Below are 13,808 nucleotides of genomic sequence, written 5' to 3' on the forward strand. Positions count from 1 at the left end.
ATATCTTGAACCTAATAATTTCTGCAGTGTTCCTTTTGCCAGGTATAGGAACATCTTCATAGGCCCTCCAATTAGATACTGACATTGTGTTTTGGTTAGGGCTTCTGTTGCTGTGACAAAGCACCATGACCAGAAAAGCAAGTTGAGAAGAAGAGGGTTTGTTTGGTTTACATGTGCACGTAGCAGTTCATCATTTAAAGAAGGCAGGCCAGGAACCCAAACAGGACAGGAACCTGGAGGAAGAGGCTGATGCAGAGACCATGAAAGGTTGCTGCTTACTGGCTTGCCTTCCCTGGTCTGCTCAGACTGCTTTTTTTTTTTTTAAACTATTCACTTCATGTTTTGGTCACAGTCCCCTTCCTCTCCCTCCACCCCTCAGTCTCACCTTCCCTCCCTGTTTCCTCCTCCCCTACACCCCAGAGAAGGGGAACCCTGCCCACTCACCCACGCCAGCATATCAAGTCACATCAGCACTGAGGGCACCCTCTTCCCCTATGGCCCAGGGAGTCAGCCCTGCCAGGAGAAAGTAACAAAAAAAAAAAAAAAAAAAAAAGCAACTCAGCAGTGTCCATGTCAGAGCCAGCCCCAACTTCCGTCACTGGGGTACCTACCTGACAACCGAGCTTCCCCTGACAACCGAGCTGCCCGCTCAGCTACATCTGTGCACGAAGCCATATCCAGTCCACGCGTGCGTGGTCCCTGGTTAGTTGGCTCTTTCAGCCCTCGCGTGGAGCTCCTGTCTCTTCCATCCTTCTCTCACTCTTCCCCAAGACACCCCACACTCCACCCCATGTTTGGCTGTGGGTCTCCGCATACGTTTTCATCTGCTCCTGGGAGGAGCCACTCAGAGGGCAGCCACGTTAGGGTCCCATCCTCAAGCACAGCAGAGTATCGTCATTAGAGCCAGGGTTGGCTGTCTCCCCTGGGTGAGTCTCAGGTTGGGCCAGGCACCAGCAGGTCATTTCCTCAACTCTCTCCACTCTATCCCTGTCCCCGCCCACCTTGTAGTCAGGTGGGTTTAAGTTTTCATCTGTGGGTTGATGCTCCCCCTCGATCCACAAGGAGTCCTGTGTAGTTAGAGGGTGTCCTTTTCAATCTCCAACACCCCTGCTACTAGGAATGTCAGCTAGAGACAGCCTCATATTCGCCCTGGAGCCTTACCCAGGACAACCAGCCCAGGGATAGCACCACTCACAGCGGGCTGGGCTCTGCCCCATTACTAACTAATTGAGAAAATGCCACACAGAGAAATATCACAGAGGCATTTCCTCAACTGAGGCTCTTTCCTCTCTGATAACTCTAGCTTGTATCATCTGTGTGTGTGTGTGTGTGTGTGTGTGTGTGTGTGTGTGTGTGTGTGTGTGAAGGAATGTCAGGAAATTACTAAGGGGCTATGAGACTGAGAGGCCTTTCAGGGATGGGAGTTAGACTCCTTCTGCAAGGTGTCACGAGCAAATAGTGGAACAGGAAGAGTTAGATTGTGGTGAGGAAAAAGAAGGCACAGGAAGGAAGAGATTATGTGAAGGAATAAATAATACTAAAGGCCTTTTGAAAGAGTCATATGGAAACTTACTACTGTAGAAGCATATGTAATATATATTACATATAAACATATATTTATATAGAGATACATGTATATATATATACTACATATAAAACGTAAGAGTTAAAAGGGAGTTACCCTGTAAGGAAACAGCAAAGCCAGTACTGGATACCAGAAGCTAACAGTGAAAAATCCAAGGGCCAGGAACTGGTTGCTTCTTTTGAACTTCTTAGCCTATGAGGTCTAATAAGTCTCCAAATAGTACAGGCCATGGCTATTGCTCTTGTCAATATTATTTTAGAACGTGGAGAAATCAAACTGGTGCCGTCCTGGAAGCTCTATCATTACTGACATGCTGTCCTAGTGCTGAAAGGTCCTATGCACACTACTGGGAGAGAAATTAGCCATCCACTTCTGAAAAGTTCCCTGCGCCTTGAAGCAAAGGTGGTGCAGATGTCCCACTTGGGAATGAATGAACAGTCTTCAGCTGCCTGTTCTCTGCGTTTTGAATAGTCGTGAGTTTCGGTTACCCAGCACCCGGTGTAATAATAAGCTTCTCCCATGAGAGGTGGGAGCTACATGAAACTATAGAACAGGCATTCCGAAGGCAGCTTGACGCTGTGCTCATTTAATAAAGTACGTGTGTGGGCAGAGAGTTTACTTCTAAGCACACATCTATTATTAAATTGACTATGTTGAACTTCTTGTGTCTCAAGATGTAATAGAGCAGGTTGTTCTTTCCCTATATGCCTTTTAATCTCTCTCTCTCTCTGAGTGGGTGTCAGTGCATGGTGCATGTGTGTTTGATTGTGTAAGGAGGAGGAGGAAGGGAGGGAGGGAAGGAGAGAGAGAGAGAGAGAGAGAGAGAGAGAGAGAGAGAGAGAGAGAGAGAGGAGAGTTTATAAGATATTTTACTTAAAGAAGACATTCTATAAAAGCACTTTCTAGAATGGCATAGTCCTCTAGGAATCAAAACTCAACAACTATATTTGTGACTTCAAATAATCTCTTTTTCCCCTCCTTGTAAGGCAAGTATCACAATCAGGCCAATCTCATAAGACTACTGGGTGATTACACCGATCAATATCCATAACAGGAATGTCTCTGGCACCCATAATTACTTTTTTCATTCTCACATGTTACGTCTATTAAGTCTAGAGTACTTCAAACTGCACAGAGGAAAACTCAGAACAAGTTCAATGTGCTATAACGTGCACTGCCTTGCTGTTTCTGTGCAGTGAAAACGCTTGGCCTCCTTTCTTCTCCTTGATAGCAAGTTTTCTATTCTCCTTTTAAACTTCGTGTAAGTGAGCCGGAGATTTGTTTTGTCAAACACTATTTGAAAGTTCACTGTCTTAAAACTGGAACAATGTAGTGGATACAAGAAACAAAGAGTAAAAGAAAAAGCAGAAGAGGCTGGAGGAGCTGTGAAAATCACAACTCCAGCTACCTGCTTTCACTAACGTTTTTGTAAGTTTTGGCTTTTCATGCAGTGGGTATCCTGATTCAAGCCAGTTTTATCTAGATCTTTCCAGGAGGAAAAGGTGGCCCCAGCTGACATCTGGGTTATATATTTAATGTCCAAACATCCAGGGCGGGGGAATCAGTCAAACTAACTATTCTGGTTTCAAGTAAACAAAATAACCAATTGATGGACTGATTGCTTTCCTTGTTTTGGATTTCCATATACATAACCATATGTCAGTGATCACACACAGACACACACCCACACACCCACACACAAACACTGCATATGTATACAGGCACAGGCAAACACACACACACACACACACACACACACACACACACACACACACACACACACAGTCTTCTTAAAATTCAGAGCCATATGCAGGACTCTTGTCTATTGTCCCGATAGCTTAAGTTAAAAATCAAAACTAAACTAAATGTCTGCCAAAGTCTCTATGTCTCCTCATTTTACCAGTGTAATGAAAATTACATTAGAACACAAATAATTAAAATTACATGGAATATGAATAAAACCTTCCACATAATTTTTGGCTTATTTACTTTTCTTCCTTCTGTCAGTAGTGTGCCATTTTACTACTTATTGTTATTTATACAATGGCCAGGGTTGAGAAAAAAAGAACTTATTATTCATACTTCTCAAGTGTCCCGGGTGTTTAAAATGGAGAAAATGTCTACATATTGACTAAAGAAATTTAATATCTTCATGCATTTCTATTCTCCATGTTTTAATTTTTTTTTTTAAGAATTAGCACTATTTGAACCAAGAAAAGGAATTAGTTACTATGCTTCCCACTAGCATCCTCGACATCTAGTTACTTGTATTCTTGTGGGTGTTTTTGTCAACTTGACACAAACCAGAGTCAATTGGGAAGAGAGACCTCAATTGAGAAAATGGTCCCACCAAATTGTCCGCAGGGGCCATGCTTGGTGTGGGTGGGCCCAGCCTGCTGAGGCTGTGACTCCCTACAGCAAGGTGGTCCTGAGGTGTATAAAAGAGCAAACTGAGCAAGCCCTTTCAGCCATACCCAGTGGTCCTCCACGGCCTTAGACTCAGTTCCTGTTCGGAGGTTCCTGCCTCCGAGTTCCTGCCCTGACTTGCCCCAGTGATGAAATTCAACTGGAGAGTTGTAAGATGACATAAACCCTTCCTTCCCCAAGTTATGCTTTGTCACGGTCTATATCATGGCATTAGAAATTCAAGCTGAGACAACTTATCCCGTAAAAACCATTCTATGCCCATCTTGTGTGTGTATATAGAAACACAAAGCTAAAACTTAACAGATTTCCTCCATGACCTCTGGATGCTCATATTTCTTTATCATTTTGGAATATGAGATCTCAATAGAAGCCCAAACTATGACATTTATTAACAAAATATCATAGAAACTCTGCTCCTGTAGACATCTTTTAATATTTATTATGCATCTAGCATTGTATAGCTAGATTGTTTTGATGTGAGCTCCAAACAAAAAGTGAACAGTTTCTTTCTAGGTTTTACAGGCTGAGATCATGAAGCTAATTGCAGCAAGCTTCTATTTTCAATACTGCTTTGTCATTGTTCCATACATTTATCTGTTTTCTAAAAGTGCTGTTTGGTGATAAGTGGTATTTAATGTTTCTTTGCAACCCCCCTTTTTATGTCTAACATTCGGGTCCTTTTGATCTTCGTGGGATGCTGAGTCTTTTACTGAACTCAGTATTATATGTCCTGTTTTGGCACCCTCATCCCTAGCTTCAGTTATCACCTGCTCAAAATATATACCTGAACCAACTATTCCTCTCAAATTGTAAACTCCAATGTGTTTACTGGTTTCATGGACACCTCAAATTCAACTTTTGTCTACATGCTTCTAGAAAGCCTTTCCACCTGAAACTGGCTCTTCTTTCTGTATCTTAGCTTGATTAAAGTCAGCAACATCCACCTGTTAGGGTATCCCACTCCCTATGTGCAGCCAGTCTCTAATTTATTACTCAACGTTTCTCAGTTCTATTTAGTTCTTCCTATATTGTCCTTGCTTCTAGATTTGCCACTGTATTCTCATCTGAATAATACAGTCTACAGGAGAGAGTACTTGGGAATGCTACAGCAGTAAAACTTTGTTCCTTGTAACAGTATTAAAAGGTGAGATGTTTAAGGTATAGTACGCTGAAGGCTGCTAGCTACTGAAGTGGCCTTTGTGCTGTTATACAAGTATCAAGTGCAGCCTCTTGTCCTTGCTTGCTTTCTCTCACCTACAACCCAGAGATGATGCAGCAAGAAGGCTCTCCCTAGGGACAACTTTTACAGTGAATTTCCCACCCTTCAATACTACAAGCTAAAACTTTTCTGTTTGTTATAAATTACCAAACCTCAGATATTTTTTACATAAACACATAATAGACTGAGATAGATCCTCTTCCCATCTTGTTTCTCATCAGCATGTTCATATAAACTCCATCCCAGGACACTAAATGACTCAATGCCTTGAGAACTTTATATTCTTCTTCCCATGCAGCCTTCAGACAGACAGTAATAAGTACATTTTACATTATATACATACATAAACATAAGCTATACAAACATGCCTACGTATACAAATTCTATAAGATATAATCAGCTCTATGACACAATCAGTTATTACCTCTATAATCACCAGAAGGGATGGACTTAGTATTCCTCCCATATAATCCCAAAATACGTTACATTATAAACAAAGAAGTTATTATTTTGTTTGATTACTCCATGTCGATCTTTTTTAGGTTGCTAAAACAAATTACCATAAGTTTTATAGCTTAAGCCGAATTTTAGTTCATTCTTATGATTTTAGAGTCTGGAAGATGTCAGGATCCAGGCTGCAGTCTCACCAGAAGTGTGCATCCTGCAGAGATGACCCCTACTCACAAGACAGAGAGCCGTAAGTCTGGTTTTGGAGTCTGTTTTAAAGTTATTATACTAACTTCACGATACTGTAGTGAAATGCTTGGGCAATTAAGTTATAAAGGCAAAGGTTTTGCTTAGCTAACAGTTTGGAAGGTTTAAATTTGAAGTTTTGTTATGGGTGAGGATATGATTTGCTTGGGCATTGCTGAGGACTGAGCATCACATGTGAACTCACAGAGGGACAAACATCTTATCTCAAGTGAACATTCAGAGGGAGACTGAGAGGAAGAGAGTCCCACGCTTCCAGACTGTCCACAAAGCCACCTCTAGAAGGCCTTGTAATGCTGCCAGTTTGAGGGCCTTGTCTTCGTACATGTGCTAATATTGGGAGACACTGATTTAAGGTATGGCATTCACTAGTCACACTCATAAAGGCATTTTGTGTTGATCTAATCACCACCAGGAAACCTTACCTTGAGGATTAGGAGGTCAACACACAGATTTGGATATCGATATGAACATTTAGACTCTTTTTCCTGCTTTTGGTCTTTAATGTCATCAAACATGTCTGTTTTATCATTGTCTTCAATGTCTACCACTAGTACAACCAACACCTGGGAAATATCAAGTGTGAACAAATTAATGGACCGGTGTGTATGTTTGGATTTTAGGAAAAGATGTAAGACAAATGTCAATGTTATTTCATTGAAATAATAACCAAAATAATATTGAATAATAATGAACTAGCAATTTGTAGATAAAAGCCATGTCACTGTTCTACTGCAAACAATACACAAGCTGCAGTGCTCACCATTCCTGCACAAGGTCAGGGGAGGAAATTGAACAGATTGGAGTTGTCTGTTCAAATAGAAAAGACCCAAGAAAGGGTAGGGTTAAGCAGCAGAACCTTTCCTAACCTCATTATGTTAGGATGTGACAGCTCAGCTCTAGCCAAATGCAGCCAAACAAACCTCCAAGGACACCACTAAAAACATTCAAATTGCCTGCGAAATGTTCTCCAAAACAATGATTATTAGGACAACAAAATCATGTCAATGGAAATGAATGGAAAAGCCATGACAGGTCAAATAATCTCCCCAGTGAGAGCAGAATGCTGGCTCAGCACTCACAGTGTGGATCCTAAGAGCAATCAGTGATGGAAATCCCACCTTCCCCCTTGGGAGGCTGTTGTGCAAACATGCTTCTGCTGGTAGGGAATATTTTTAATTTGCCTTTTTCCTCTGAGGATACTACATGACATGTCATATATTTATCTTTTTAGCTTTTGTAAATGAAAATAAATTGTTGTAAGGTCCTCAAGCAGAGATGTTCCTTCAACTCAGACTTGGGTTCTTAACAGTAAATTTACCCTTTCCCTCTAAAAGGATACCTCATAGTGAGGATGTTCCTTCCGTTCTGACCTTATCACTGTTTTATTTTAACTTGTCCTCATATGAAAGTGGGCAGGGGTAATTAATTAGAGTTTTTTCATTCAGTGGTCTAAAACCTAGTAAAAGGGTTATAGTAATGGTCCAGTAGTTAAGGGGATATACAGCTCTTGAAGAAGACCTAAGTTTATCCATATTCAAGTTGGGCAGCTCATAGGTGCCTGTAACTTCAGCTCTGAGTGATCCAATGTGCCGTGGCCTCCTTGGGAACCTGCACCTCATGTGAACACACACACACACACACACACACACACACACACACACACACACACAGCACTGCCACTGCCTCATCCCCAAAGAACAATAGTAAATAAAACCCAGTAAGCCAAACTTTTAAGAAATCCACTAGTATATCTTCCTGTGAAAGGGCAGAATATAATGAAATGTTGCTGAAATAAACTTCCCAGGGCTGAGAAATGTTCAGATTGCATTACAAGTGATCATTTTGTGTGCTTGCCATTGGAATCACATTGTTCCTTATGATTTCTCCTGGATCAGTTCAATACGTCATCATTTAATGTCAGTGAACATTTACCCCATTCAGTATAGAAGACAATATTGGCCTTTTACCTGTAAAATAAAAAGAAAAGAAAAGAAAAGAAAGAAACACACTTTTCTTCACACTAAACCATTTACCTGTCACTTAAATGTGCTTAAGACAATATTTATAATATGAAATTGGCTGGCTATAGTCCTAATATGCAAAATTAAAACACTACTGCATGACTGTGCAATGTCTTGCAGTCCACATTTAAAACTCCTAATATTCCATCATGAACCTAGAGAAGTTTTCCTTAGCAAAAAGTCCTGCCTCAGAGCTGTAGCCTCACAGTTGTGCATCGGCAACTGAGCTGGATCACGACTGTTACACTTCCAATTCATTATACTTAATGCAAACCCCTTACGACACCGTGAAAAGTTGAAGAAAATGCTCACATAAGTGTATAAAATTAAAATTGCACTTTATTTCTTTTCTTTGTTTCCAACAGATATGCTACTTAAATCAGTAACCAGGGCAGGGATTACAAACACTGGTATCTAGAGAACACGTAAAATGCTCTTATGCTTAATGGCATAACCCGTCTTTGAACAATATGCATGCATATTTTTTTCAGAGGCAGACATTTTCTTTTTTTTCCTTTATTAATTTATTCTTGTTACATCTCAATGGTTATCCCATCCCTTGTATCCTCCCATTCTTCCCTCCCTCCCAATTTCCCCTTATTCCCCTCCCCTATGACTGTTCCTGAGGGGGATTACCTTCCCCTGTATATGTTCACAGGGTATCAAGTCTCTTCTTGGTAACCTGCTGTCCTTCCTCTGAATGCCCCCAGGTCTCCCCCTCCAGGAGACATGGTCAAAGGTGAGGCACCAGAGTATGTGAGAAAGCAGCCTTATTCGTAATAGCCAGAACATGGAAACAGCCTAAGTGTCCATCAGTAGAAGAATGGATAAAGAAACTGTGGTACATATACACTATGGAATACTACTCAGCTATTAAAAACAAGGAATTCTCGATATTTGTGGAAAATGGATTGAGCTAGAAATGATCATAATGAGTTAACCCAGAAGCAAAAAGACTCAAATGGTATATACTCACTTGTATCTGCATATTAGCCCAAGGGGCATGTCCCACGAAAGCCTTCACTTACCAGGAAACTGAGACAGAGGGGAGGACATTCTAGTGGGACTCTATATGAGAGAAGCATGGGAGAACGGCAAAGTAGAAGGATCCAGAGGGTCCTAGAGGCAGGCATTTTCAACACGCAGACTCAAGTCAAATTCTAAATTAAACGTTAACTTGCATGAAGCCTTGCATTATGTCTAAGAAGAGTCTATATTTGTTTAATTCTGTAGTTTTGAAAGTGTTTCTACTTCAGGAGCTTTTCTACTTTTATAACCAGTAGACACTTACAACGCTCTGACCGTTGGGAAGCCCCCTGCCGTCACTGTCAACAGCGCGCAGTGGCATCTTTGATTCTTGTTTGTGACCCTTCCAGCCAGTTCCCAATTCTTCAGGCTCTGTTCTCATCCAATGCAATTATAATTAATTTGTAAGTAAGAGTTCATGATCCACTGTTTCAAATGCTTCACTGGAGGCCAAACCCATGACGTCTGTGTGGCCTCTCTGTCCAGTGAGATGACGGATATAATTAGATGTTGCACAACCTTATCAAACAAGTTTATGGTGATGATCTGCCATGATTTTTTCATTATGGACCAAGCTGTTGAAGACTTGGGATTTCATTGTTTTCTAACTGCTTGCAGATTTGTCTTTTGTCCTTAACTCCTAGTAATAATTTATTATTAATCATTGGCGAGCATTTTACCTGTTGGGAGCACATTTCAGGAGAAGGAAACCTAAAAGAAAGGAGCTTACAAAATCACTGTAGTCTGTGTTTTTGTTTAGTTTGTTGAATCTGTGTTTGTGCGTGCGTGTGTGTGCGTGTGCGTGTGCGTGTGTGTGTGTTTGAGGATAAATTTTACACACAAATACTTTACACCATGTCATCTCTTCCTCTCCACAGTCCAGCTCCTCCCATTTCCCATAATTCCCTTCGGAACCTCTTCTTTACTATTTTTAATAATACCATTGTATTCTTTGTGTTCTCTCTCATATGTAATACATTTATACAATATATTACATATAATACATAATAAGCTAAACACACACAATGCAAACTGACCAACTCCATTTAATTTTGGTGTCAGTTGTGTGCGTACGTGTTTAGGGATGAACCCTTGTGATTGAATAAGCAGTCAGGAGTCTTGTCTCTAGAGAAAACTGATTCTCTTGGCAACCATTGACTGCTTGTAGCTCTTGATACAGGGGTGGTGCCTTGTGAAATCATTCCATCCACATTGGCAAGTTACCTAGTATTGTCTTTATGCAGTTTTTATTTAAGCAGCCAGACTGCTGAGGTTCAACTTCCTTATCACATTATGATCTGACAGCCCACAGCCTGGTCCTTAACCTCTTGTGATCTTTATGTGCCCCTTTCATGGTCTCCAATAACCCTGAGATATAGGAGTTCTACTGTAGTAGATGGAGCTCAGGAATGGGCCCCATTTGCTGTAAAGAAAAGCTTCTTTGATGAGGGATCAGTGCTATATCTATATATTCAGGAGAGAGGGAGATGAGAGAAAGAGAGAGAGTCAGAGATAAGAGACAGAGAGACTCAGAGACAAGAGACAGAGAGAGTCAGAGAGACAGAAGCACACACAGATAGAAAACTGAGACACAAACGCCATTTTTAGAGGCTACACCTCCAGGAAAAGACTTGCTGAATAGAATTCCATTTTGTTACTAAGAACAAAAAAATTACACAGAGGAACTCATGAAACTAAAAAGCTTCTATAGAGTAAAGGGAGACACTAAATGATTGAAGAGGAAGCCTACAGAGTTGAAGGAACCCTTGACATGTATAGATAAGCTTCAGAACTTGTGTCCAGATTATATAAGGAGCTCCAAAAAGAAAGAATAAACAAAGGCCTCAAATTTAAAAAGTGAGTTGTACTTATGAAAAAAGTTCTCAAAATTGAAATAAAATGGCTAAAAACTATTTTTGAAAGTGTTTTAAACTCTTACCAATCAGAGAAATGCAAACTGAGACTACTTTGGGATCTTACCTTACCCAGTCTGAACGGCTAGGATACAGAAAATAACTGACACTGGTGCTGGCAAGAACGAAGCGAAAGGGACCCCTCATTTGCTTTTGATGGGATTGCAAATCGGTGTAGCTACTACTCAGTGTGGAGAGTGAACACAAAAGCTGAAAGCAGTTCTACCATATGACACAAGCATCGCACTTACTTACACACACCCAAAGCAGTCGATGGCCTACCACAAAGACATACTCACTGCCACTCTATTCACTATAGCAAGAAAAAGCAAGGAAAGCAGCCTAACTGTCCTTCAGCTCATGAATAGAGGATGAAAAGTGCCACACACAGTGGAGTTTTATCTAGCTGTAAAGGAAACCGATACCATGCAGTTTACAGGTGAATATATAAAAACTGGAAAACATTACACAGAATGGGGCATCTCATACCACACATTCTCCCTGAATTATTATATTTGGGTATCTAAACTGAAGGAACAACTACAGAAGCCAGGAATACAGACAAAGACCCCGGGGGAGGGGAGGACGGGCTCTAGAGACCGGGAAGATAAAACCCAGGTGCTCTGAAGTGGGGGAAGCAGAGAAAAGTGAGGGGACTTCACCTGGGGAGGACAGTGGAGGACGATGGTGCAGAGAAAGAGAGAAGGAGAAGAGATAGATAACACTAGGGAAGTATGAAAGAGAGATGGGGAAATGTATTATTTTATAAGTGTATGTAAAAACGTGCGCATATATGCGTGCATGATTGTGTGCATGCGTGCATGTGTGTGTACATGTGTACGCATGTGTGTGTGCGTGAGTGTGTGCATGCATGCATTTGTGTGTGTACATGTGTACACATGTGTGTGTGCGTGTGTGTGTGTGAGTGTGTGTATATGTGTGCGTGTGTGTGTGTGCATGTGTGTGTATGTGTGTGTGTGTTAGCTACAATCAGAAAGTTAAAAGAGTTTTTTTTGAGAGTTTTCAGTTTTTAAAAAATTTCCCTAATGTAAACTCCTTTCCAAGAGAATAAATAAGGATCCAAGCACCTTTAAATAATGAGCAATTCTATTTTCAAAACAAAAGAGAAAATTAGAAGTATTTGTTGCCCAGAGAGATTGTAGCATAAACAAATGGATCCCATTTTAGCTCAGGTAGAAAAAAATTTTGAATAGAAAAGTTAAATAGTGACGGTCTATGGATGCTAAAATGATGGGTGGTATACAGTGAAGCTTGATGAAAATTAAGCTAAATATAAATATTTAAACTGTTATAAGTATATAAATAGTTGTAACATAAACTCATTACAACTCAAGCATTCACAACTTTGAGAATCCCATGATATACCGGCAAACTTTTCACGACTGTCCTTCACAAGAACAGCAATAAGTAGTAATTTATTGACAAAAATTACTTCTGTAGCAAGTAAATTAACTCTTCAAAGATGGCTGTAGGAAAGTTGTTCACACAGATACTCCTTGAAACCTGTTGACATTTGCAAACATCTTTCCACAACAATAGAAATTCAACACAGGATCCTTTTGTTTTGACCTTCAAAATTAGTGAAGTCCGGGAAATTAGGCCCACCCATCCTCCAATTAAATTTTCTTTGAGTTTGGGCCAATTTGAAAACATTTGTGAAAAGTTAGCATTTTTAATAGAAGTCTTTTATTGTCCCTAAAGACACCACAAATCATACTTAGAATCTGGTATCTGATTTCTGGAGCAGGGTAACTTGTTCATCAGCAGGCTGCATAGTTTCTTTCTCCAACTCATCGATGCGGGCCAAATCCTTCCTGATATCCATGTTTTGAACTGCTGTAGTTGTTCAATCAAAGCCAGTGAAGTTGAAACAAGTTCAACGGCATGTCCTTTAAGGATTAGTTCATCCTTCTTGGCTTGACAAACAAAACAAGGGACACCTGTCATCATCCGAACTATGAATATATTTTCTAAGAAACTTCTATTTCAACCAATACCCGTTCTCCTGAATAACAGCGTTGGTGCACGAAAGAGCATGCACAGCCCCCGTCTGTAACCGAGGTCCAGGGAAACACCCTTGACCGGTGCTCTGAACATGTCCACAGATAGTTCACACAGTAGCCAGAGTCTGTGTGTTCTCCACCATGTGTCTGCCCAGAGCCTCTTCTGCTTCTTTCCACGAGACTTGGCTTGACACTCATGTGATTGAATTCCCTCCTCTGGAGCCCTTTCCAATAACCTTCAGAGGTTATTGGAGGTACAGAAGGTACCCTTCAGAGTGATGCGGACCTTCTCCGGAATGTGGACAGGCTGATTGCTGTGAGTGGTGTCCGTTCTCCCGGTAGATGCAACTAACAGACCTTAAGTTTTCTATTAAGCTGCAAATTCAGTATCCTTGTCCAAAACAACTTGTGCAAATGTCTTGTTTTCTCAATTAAACAGACTATTGCTTCTTAAATACGTTATTTTATTAAATCTTTGAGAAGCTCATACATACATACAATGTATTTTGATTATATTCATCCCCGCTCCTCCTAATTTTCTGTTCTTTTCTTATATTTAAATGTTTTAATTCTGTAAAAGAATCTCATACATTGAATTGTATTTCTGTCACCCTCCCTCCTTTATTTCCCTGCTACAACTCATGTGTGTGTGTGTGTGTGTGTGTGTGTGTGTGTGTGTGTGTGTGTGTGTGTAAAACAAACATGTATGTTTAAAGGTGATCTCTTGAGATTGGATAACCTATCAGGAACCTTGTCTCTCAAGAATCCCTCTCTCAGAAGCTATTAATTTCCTGCTGTGAGGCCTCGTGAGATTTCTCCTTCCCACACTGGCGTGTAAATCAGTGCTGCTGGTCTCCTTGTCTAGGCAGCCATGTTACT

At 40.7% G+C, this 13,808-nt stretch overlaps 1 long non-coding RNA gene across 1 annotated transcript in view; it reads right to left on the minus strand.

Annotated features, from left to right (window-relative positions):
* Positions 1 to 466: 466 nt before the first annotated feature.
* The window catches only part of LOC311608746, a 136,787-nt gene continuing 123,445 nt past the window's right edge, over positions 467 to 13,808 (minus strand). The window contains exon 4 of the long non-coding RNA XR_014783125.1: positions 467 to 513. This is a non-coding gene — a long non-coding RNA (uncharacterized lncRNA). The remainder of the gene's footprint in view (positions 514 to 13,808) is intronic.

Source organism: Acomys minous, assembly GCF_964271855.1.
Source record: "Acomys minous genome assembly, chromosome: 11".
NCBI classification, from domain to species: domain Eukaryota; kingdom Metazoa; phylum Chordata; class Mammalia; order Rodentia; family Muridae; genus Acomys; species Acomys minous.